This window comes from Amblyomma americanum, chromosome 5 (genome assembly GCF_052857255.1).
Source record: "Amblyomma americanum isolate KBUSLIRL-KWMA chromosome 5, ASM5285725v1, whole genome shotgun sequence".
Classification (NCBI taxonomy): Eukaryota; Metazoa; Arthropoda; class Arachnida; order Ixodida; family Ixodidae; genus Amblyomma; species Amblyomma americanum.
The window spans coordinates 45,793,633-45,801,829 of NC_135501.1; the positions used below are offsets into that span (position 1 = coordinate 45,793,633).

Here is an 8,197-nt window from a genome sequence, read left to right on the forward strand (position 1 = left end):
TAGCTTATAATAGTAGAATGAAATCAGTAGGTAGCTGTGTTTAGTTCAACATGTTAATATTTATATCGCCACCCAGGACAAGTTCATAACGGTATTCATTTATTCAGGATAAGAAGTTTTTCATAGATGTAAAAACGTTTTGTCACGTTCACGCCTGGAGGGCGATATAAAACAGAAAATATGTTTTGTTATGAATGATAGTCAAAATTTTAAAGTCCGGTGTGACCGCCGTGAAGTCGCCGATTTTATCACATTGAAAACTTCTCTGGCCATGAAAAGTGCTCCTCCATCGTTCTTGACTGAGCGATTTAAGTAGTGTCTTGTGTAACCCGGGATCTGTGTTATTTCGTGTTCGTGTCGGTACCATGTTTCAGAAAGCATAGTAACATCAAATGGGAAGCCAAAACATGAAAGCAAGGCACACAGCTCATCTGACTTATTGCGCGCTGACTGAGTGTTTAACAGGAAGAAAGATGTGCGCGGCTTCTTACGACAAATTTTAGTCACATCCGCAGGGTTCAGCGATTTACTAGACATCGATGTGAGTGGCGGTTGGAAAAATGCTCGGATTCCTAGATCCCCATCCCATCTTATCGATGTCCGCAACGCAGGATAGGCGCAGTACATTCGAAGTGTCTGTTTTGCGCGCGAAAATTTTGCCGCCCTTTGTCCACGCGCACTTCTATTCTTTTTCCTTCTTTCACTCAACAGCTTGTCCAAGAAGTTTCATCAAGGCGTGGCAAAGTTGTTCATTAATTAATTCCGGGGGACTGCACGACAATGTTAGGACATCCTTTGTCTTTCGCTGGCACACGACGGCATATGCCTACATCGGAATCAGAAATGGGTTCACTTATGACGTCGCCTAGTTTGCTCAAGATTCAAGGCAGGCTCTCGCCGTCGCTTACAGGAACACCTTTAATCTCAAAGTTCCGGTTCCTTGAGTACTGTTCTTGGTTTGTCACCCGGTCTTCAAGGTCAGATAGTTGTTCTTTCAGTTCTTTCCATTCCTGCGATTGTGCAGCAGTTTCTTTCTTTAGCGCTGTGTTTTCCTTTTCTAATTTTGCACTGCGCTCAGCCGTAGCATAAAACGGTCCAGTAGAATTTCAAAGGTCGTCCGTTTCTTCGAGGATGGATCACAAACCCTTCCTCTAGTATCGTGCGGCTTGGAAGATGGACAGGAGGCGAGCTTGTAGATGATGACAGCAGAGCATATATTTTCGGCATACATATACAGAGAGTTGAAATGGAAAAAGCAGAGCTGAATTTACAAAAGAACAAACTTTGCGCTACTTTACTCATCGACCGGGCAGGTTAGAGCCTAAGTAGCATCACGTTACATACTAAGCTTGGAGCCCCAGCTCAGACTGGACTGCATCCGTTTACATGCGCTTTTAAGCACTTCATTAACAAAGGACTAAGGGCGGTCTTTTTCAGTGGCCCGCCCTAAGCATCAATTCTCCAATAAAAAATAACATGAGAGATGGGGAAAACCTCTTGGGTTGAGCTTAGCCTCGCACCCAGAGTCTTGTTAACAATACAAACTAAATAAAAAAACAAATACGCCACCACTCTCTCAAGTGGGAGTATCCACACGCTCTCCCTTCGGAGCTAATCCTTTCCTCAGGCATGCATACCGCCACCCACCATCGGTCCGCGTCGCCCGTCAGCAACAGACGAGGGGGCGAAAGGGCCCACGATGCTGCCGCGCTACCGACGGCGGGACACAGCTAATAAGCATGAAGGGGTTTGTCTGTCGCTCCGGGAAACCAGATTAAGGATCGCCCCTGTCTTCCCACAATCTTGGTGAGCACTGCCTGTCCGCCATGACAGGTGTCCGTCACGACCCTCCTGGGAATGCGCTTTTGGTTCACAAGGCACGGCGGGAAGCTGTGGGTGCCTTCCCGGCGATAGCCCACGTCGTTAGGTGGGGGGGGAGGGGTCCGTGCGTCAAGCGACCATTTTCGTTCCCCGTATGTACTCGGGTGCTCTCGCTTATACTGGCGAGCGGTTTCCGCGTGTGCCGGCGTCCTGCTTCCTGCAAATGTATGCAGCTGGAAAAGAGGGGCGGCCTTACACGCCCCCTCTAAGAGTATAAACCGAGCTTGCTATCAGCTCGTTTATGCTTCCTAAGAAAGAAGCCGCAACACTTTCATATTACAAATGTCAGCCCTCCCGGGGCACAGTTACTCCTGGGTACTCGAATCTTCGAGAACCAAAGCAAAGAAACAATCAATAAAATAAACTAAAGCGCAACATTGGTGCATGCTGCTATACAGTTCACTGAATGGGCAGCAACATCATGCACTGCGCAGAGTCCACATTCGAAGCACACACAAGGCCACATTGTTCATCACTGTTCACAAGTCTGCGCACAACGCTCACGGGCACCGTTCTATGCAGGCGCCAGGCAGAAGTCTCTTCGTAAGTGCTCGACTTCAGCGCACGGCACCCTGCTCATCGAGCGTCGGCTGAGTGGGAACATTCACGCCTTGTCTAGGCTGGCATGGTGGTACCGACTAACTCCCATGTCAAGTTGGGGAGCCTGGATTGCGCATCTGCGTTTCCATTCTTGGTGCCTTTTCTGTTTCACCGTTATGTTATAACGCTGGAGTGCCAGTGCCCATCTAGCCAATTTTGCCCCGTGTGGAGTGCACGTTGTCAAGTATGACAGGGGGTTGTGGTCAGAGACGACATTGATCACAGCGCCAAAGAGCCAATAATCGAACTTCTTAAGAGCACATATAATAGCGAACGCTTCGCGCTCTATGGTCGACCATCTCGCCTGAGTCGCGTCGAAGCGATGACTCGCGAACGCTATAGTCCTTTCTTTGCCCTCTTCTGTCATTTGTGCCAAGCAAGCCCCGGAAGCCGTCGCTGATGCTTCAGTGAAAAGCCAATACGGCTGGTGAGGTTGTGGAGTGCTCAATGCCACGGCTCTGCAGAGCGAGTCTTTCAGCTCTTCTAATGCGCGCTGCGCATCTTCTGGCCACGGGATCAAGCTGGGAACGCCCCACTTGGTCAAAGTCGTTAGGGGGCCAGCTATTTCAGCGTATCTAGGGACATACTCTCTATTATATCCACGTAGTCCTAGCAAGCTTCGCAGCTCTTTCTTTGTGTTAGGCTGCACTAAGCCTTTTATGGCGGATATCTTCTCCGGGTCAGGTGCATGCGTCCCTGAACCCACTGTGTCCTATATAGCGAATGTGAGGCTGTCCTACTTGACATTTTTCAGGGCTAGCCTTTAGTCCGGCCCTTCTAAGCAGCCAAACGATAGCATTGATGTGCTCTACGTGTTCCTTCCAAGTATTGGAAAAAATTGCTATATCATCCAGATATGCAGTGGCGTAGTCTTGGTGCTTAGATAGGAGCGTATTGACTATTCTTTGGAAGGTCGCTGGAGAGTTCTTTAGCCCAAAGGGCATGACTGTCCATGGATGGATGGAAAACTTTATTAAGCAAGCGAGTTTGGACCGTGCAAGGTCTCAGGGCCACCGCACAGCACTCACATTACGCGCATGTGTCTAGGCCACGTAGGGCCATGGCACTGGCACCCCGGTTCACACAGCGAAGTTGCGTGTCCGGGTCCTGCGACGCAAGGAGGGCCTCCCATTCCTCCCATGTACCGATGGCGGGCTGTCCCTGCGGGGGAGGATCGGCAGGGCAGCCGAAGAGGATGTGGTCCAGGGTGGCGTGCGGAGCTCCGCAGAGAGTGCACTCTGGGGAAACATGGCGGAAGTAGGAGAGACGCCGAGGGGTAGGAAGAGTTCGGGTCTGGAGTCGCCTCCAGGGGATTTGTTGGGAGTGGGATAGGCGGGGGTGGGGAGGGGGATAGAGTCGGCGGGCAAGGCGTGCTTGTTGAGTTAATTCTGAAAACGTGTGTGCCCGCTCCCTCGAGAAATCCCGGCTGGGGTCGCCATTTTCCCGGCAAATAAGTCCTCGGGCTATGTTATCGGCAGCCTCATTTCCGGGATTGCCAGAGTGAGCCGGCACCCACACGAGCTCAATACGCCTATCGGGATTTAGGGTGCACATTCTCAATATCTGCCATGCGGGGGGATGGACGCGTCCGCGGGCGAAGTTAAGAAAGGCTGTTTTGGAATCGCTAAGTATATAAGCCGCATTGGTTTGGGCAATGGCTATTGTTATAGCTGCTTCCTCTGCTTCTTCCGGGGTACAAGGGGGGTCTATGAAATGGGTAAATGGGGGGGCTGCTGGATGGTAAGCCACAGCTACTGAACGGTCTGGACCACATGCGGCGTCCGCCCAGCCCACATCCTCTGAAGTGCCGTATTCTTTATGAAGAGCTTTGGCTCGCGTGACGCGGCGGGATTTATTGTATTCAGGGTGGACATTCTTAGGAATGGTTGCCCCTCATCCGTCACAAATGCGGCAAGCGCTTGGCTGTGCGGGTCCATCGGTACCTGCCAGTAGCCACGCCTTAAATCCACTAGCGTGATAAACTGCACGCGGCCGACCCGAAAAATTACCTCCTGGGAGTTAGTCATCGGAAACGTGTCCGAACGAGTTCCTGCATTCAAAGTTCTGCAGTCAATACACATTCGCATCGACCCATCTTTCCCACGCACACCACTGGGTGTGCAAATTCACTTTCTACAGGGTAAATTAATCCTAACTTAAGAAACTCCTCCACTTGGCGGCTTACTTCTTTCTTGAGCAGTTCAGGCAGCCGATAAGGAAAAGCTTTTTTGGGTTTGAACCCTTCTTATTGCTCAATTCGGTGTACGCCTACTTTTGCCAGTCCCGGCTTGCCGTCGAAAAGTGAGCGGTGCTTTGTGAACAGTCTTCGCACTTCATTCTGCTCCTGCTCCCGTAGGTGGGCTAACTTTTCTAATGGTATTAGTTCCTCGTCTAGTAGCGGTGGCGCAACTTGTGGCGCGCACTCTACTTCCCCAAACTCATGATCTTCATCAAACACCACCCCAATATGGCTCACCCTCGCATAGTACGGTCTCATCCGGTTGGCGTGCACCACTGATCTTTTTCCCTGTTCGTTCTCTACCCGATACGAATGTTGTCTCTCACACCCAATTACTGCGACGGGACCGAACCACTTTGGGGCCATCTTAGTGGTGCGGTCTGTGTCAAAAATGAGCACTTGATTGCCCACGTTAAAGACTTTGTTCCACGTCCTTCTGTTATAGGCTTCTGCGTAGCTAGCCTGTCGCGCCGTGCTTGTGAGCACAGCCACACTGGCCGCTAGCTCAAACTTTTCCCGTAGCTGTTTCAAGTATTTAGCTGGCTCCTCCCTTAGCGTCGCTGGTACACTGACTTCTCCTGCCCTCGTTTGGCGAAGAACCGTAAGCGGACCTGTCGGGTTTCGGCCATACAAAAGCTGAAGGGGTGCTACGCCCGTAGTGTCGTGGGGAACTTCGCGGTAAGCCCACAACACAAAAGGGAGCAGCTTATCCCAATTATGCGGGTCCTTTTTATGACATGAAACAGCATATTCTTTAGCACGCGATTCCACCTTTCCACGGCGCCATTGCTTTCAGGATGTTCCGGGGTAGAAAATCTAGGGGAACATCCTAATTTTTATAGCATCAGCTGCGTGAGTTGAGCCTTAAAATTTGTTCCCTGATCCGAACAGACTGTCTGCGGAATGCCGGTTCGACTGAATATTTCTAAAAGGGCGGCACACGCAGCCCTTCCAGTCAGGGAACGGAGGCATACGACTTCTGGCCATCTCGTGCATAAATCGACAAGGCACAGAGCATATTTGTGACCCCTTCCAGATGGCGTGTCAAGAAGCCCTATGACATCTACGTTAACAACCTGAAAGGGGTGTTCAGGCCGAGTCAATGGGGTGATGGGTATGTTGTCAGTGTGACGCCGGTCTGAGCGGATTTGGCACCCATGACAAGACTGGCAGTATTGTGAAATCTCTTTTTTTATACCGGGCCAATAAAAGTTGTACTTTATGCGGGCCTTGGTCTTCCTTGGACCCAGGTGTTTACCCCACAGCGATTCGTGCGCCAAGGACAGAACTTCCTTTTGTCTTTCTTGGGGAAGGACCAGTTGTCGCACTTTAGTGCCCGCTATTAAGTCCCAATGTTGTAGAATTCCCTCAGTAACGAACATACCCGCCTTTCTGTGCTTAGAATTTTCCCATGCCTTCCTCAAGCTCTCGTCAGCGAGCTGCGCTGCTCGAAACATTTCTCGCTGGCTAGAGAGTGCAACTGCATCTTCCGTCCCAGGTGGCTCTGCTTCCTCTCGCGGAACGTCGTCATTTGGTACCCTGCCAACTTCGCATGCCAGTGCCTCACAATTCTGATTTGCCGCATTTTTAGGTTCTTGATTCGCCACCATACTGACTGCACTACTAGTACTTGTTGTGAACGCTCTATCGCTGTGCTTTTTAAGCAGATGCCAGTCTTCTGACGACAGCAAACAGTCCACCCCCTAAGTAAGCTCATTGGTCAGGGCGCATACTATGCCTATCTTTGGATCGTCTGCGATTGTTCCTTTATGAGATATCCTAAGAGGGATCGTCGCCAATTTCGCCTGAATAGATCTACCGAAAGCCGACACTAGCTTCACTGTCCCCGATGGTTCCGTCAGCGCCTGCGGTAGTATGCTCTCTCTTATTACCGTAATTTCACTGCCTGTATCAAGCAATGCCTCTGTGAAGACGTCTCCGCATACAAGCTCTACGAACTGTAGCCTCGATGCGGCTGCCCTTGAATTTTGCATAGGCATTCCTACTTTTGCAGTTAAAACCGCGCCTTGGTTTACCGCTGCGTCCTTTACTTCTGTCTCATCTACCAGCGCGACCTTTTGCACCCTCCGCCTGTGCCCATATGCTTGTTGCTGGCGCGGCTCATTTGCTGTTACTCGCGGGCAATTCCTAGCAACATGGCCCAGTCCATGGCACTGGTGGAACTTTACTGCGGGGTTTTCAACATTTCCCTGCTTTTGGCCCGTTCGCAGTACTGGCACTGTAATCTGTCTCGCAGCCCGCCCTTTACCTTTTGCTTGTTCAAAGGTCTGTAGGGTCTTGATATTTCTTTAGGCTTCAGCCAACTCTCTCTTTCTCGAAGGCGCACATATTCAATGCCCTCCGGACTGAGGCTTGCCTTAATGCGATCGGACACCATGAGGTCAGTCAAAGCCTATTTTGAGTCTACCTCTCTAGCCTGGATGTAGTACATTAAATACGTTTTCACGCGAGACGCAAACTGGGCTCACGTCTCCTCCTTCCTTTTCGCTGCTTTCTCATATCTCTCAAGGTACTAAGTCGGAGTGAGTTTTAATTATTCTAGAACCGCTGTTTCTACAGCATCATAATCAGTGCATTCAGCTCGGTCAAGGTTACGAAGTAAGTACCTGACTCGCTCTGTCAGTGCCGGCAAAATTAAGTGCACTCGGCTACTGTCTGGAACATTGAAAGTAGTGAAAAGCTTCTCCACCTCCTCAAACCACAATGGTACATCTGCATCGCATGGCATTCTGTAGCCCTTAAGGAATTTCGCACATTGTGATATTGAATCTGAGCCTATACACCGTTCATCACTCTGTCCCGACCGAAGCGGTGACATTCGACCATTCGACAGCCCAAGCTTCATCTGCTTAAGTGCCAGTCGCTCCCTGGATCCAATTTCACACATTCGTAGCTCCATTTCCACTTTTAACTCCATACGGCGAATAGCCATTTTTTCTGTATCAGATCCTGTAGCGTCTAGTGACAATGTCTGTCTCGGGTCCTCGGCCTGTAACCTGCTCTCCACACCGAAATCATCCTCCATAGTCGCTCCCTCGTTCTGATCCATTCCCGTTTCTACACCGCCCTCTAGCGATTGCTGCTCCTGGCGAGGATTCGACCTCATTTCATTCTCAGGATTAGATTCGCTATCTTTACCGGCTAACGTTCTCCTCGTATCGACCAGGGGCCTCACAAACTAACCACCATGCCTGCCTCAACAAAACGCAAGAAATCCCACGCACCCGGTGCAGATCTTCTGTTGTCTGCCGCCCAGAGCCCGGATGATGCGTCCGTTCCACAGCGTTGGCAGCAGCCGAGGTGGAGTCGTCCCTTGACAGCTCCTCGCTGCTCCGTGTCGGATGGCTTGTGGTTGTCACTGCGATGCCTGGCCTTGAGATGAGACGTGCCGTATCCTGTCGGCTGCGCCAGTAGAATTTCAAAGGTCGTCCGTTTCTTCGAGGATGGTTCACAAAC

General features: G+C 50.7%; 1 pseudogene; it reads right to left on the reverse strand.

Annotated features, from left to right (window-relative positions):
- Window positions 1-2,496: 2,496 nt before the first annotated feature.
- Window positions 2,497-7,790, reverse strand: LOC144133826 (uncharacterized; annotated as a pseudogene).
- Between the last annotated feature and the right edge of the window lie 407 nt (window positions 7,791-8,197).